This window comes from Galeopterus variegatus, unplaced genomic scaffold (genome assembly GCF_000696425.1).
Source record: "Galeopterus variegatus unplaced genomic scaffold, G_variegatus-3.0.2 Scaffold12, whole genome shotgun sequence".
NCBI classification, from domain to species: Eukaryota; Metazoa; Chordata; class Mammalia; order Dermoptera; family Cynocephalidae; genus Galeopterus; species Galeopterus variegatus.
In genome coordinates this window covers 1,384,855-1,386,163 of record NW_007726123.1, presented here as the reverse complement: position 1 = coordinate 1,386,163, position 1,309 = coordinate 1,384,855, and positions in this window count along the sequence as shown.

The following is a 1,309-nucleotide window of genomic DNA, read 5'->3' as shown; positions in this document are numbered from 1 at the left end:
ACAAGATCTAAACAATACTCTAGACCAATTGGACATGGCAGATATCTACAGAACATTCCATCCAACAACCTCAGAATATTCATTCTTCTCATCAGCACATGGATCATTCTCCAGGATAGATCACATATTAGGTCACAAATCAAGTCTCAATAAATTCAAAAAAATTGGAATTATCCCATGTATTTTCTCAGACCATAATGGATTAAAACTAGAAATCAATAACAAACGAAACTCTGGAAACTATACAAACACATGGAAATTAATCAGCATTCTACTTAATGACTTATGGGTCCAAGAAGAAATCAAGCAGGAAATCAAAAAATTTATTGAAACTAATGAAAATAATGATACATCATACCAAAACCTGTGGGATACTGCAAAAGCAGTATTAAGGGGGAAATTTATTGCATTAAATGCTCACCTCAGAAGAATGGAAAGATGGCAAGTGAACAACCTAACACTTCACCTTAAAGAACTAGAAAAACAAGAACAATCCAAACCTAAACTTAGGAGACGGAAAGAAATCATTAAGATCAGAGCAGAACTTAATGAAATTGAAACCCAAGAAACAATACAAAAGATCAACACATCAAAAAGTTGTTTTGAAAAGATAAATAAAATTGACAAACCATTAGCATGGCTAACTAAAAAAACAAGAGAGAAGATTCAAATAACTGTACGGTACAGCAGAATAACAAAAATTAGAAATGAAAAAGGCGATATTACAACTGACCCAACTGAAATACAAGGAATCATTCAAGACTACTATAAACAACTATACGCCAACAAATTTGAAAATCTGGAGGAAATGGATAAATTTCTGGACACACACAAGCTCCCAAAACTGAAATTTGAAGATGTAGAAAATCTGAACAGGCCAAAAATAATAAAGGAGATTGAAGCTGTTATCAGAAGGCTCTCAACGAAGAAAAGCCCAGGAGCAGATGGATTCACAGCAGAATTTTACCAAACATTCAAAGAGGAATTGACACCAATTCTTTACAAACTATTCCAAAAGATTGAAACAGACGCAAATCTCCCAAACTCATTCTATGAAGCAAACATCATCCTGATACCAAAACAAGGTAAAGATACAACCAAAAAAGAAAAGGCCGATATCCTTGATGAATATAGATGCAAAAATCCTCACTAAAATACTAGCAAACAGAATACAGCAACACATACATAAAATTATTCTCCACAATCAAGCAGGATTCATCCCAGGGATGCAAGGGTGGTTCAACATACGCAAATAAATAAATAAATGTGATACACCATATTAATAAAATTAAACACAAGGACCATATGA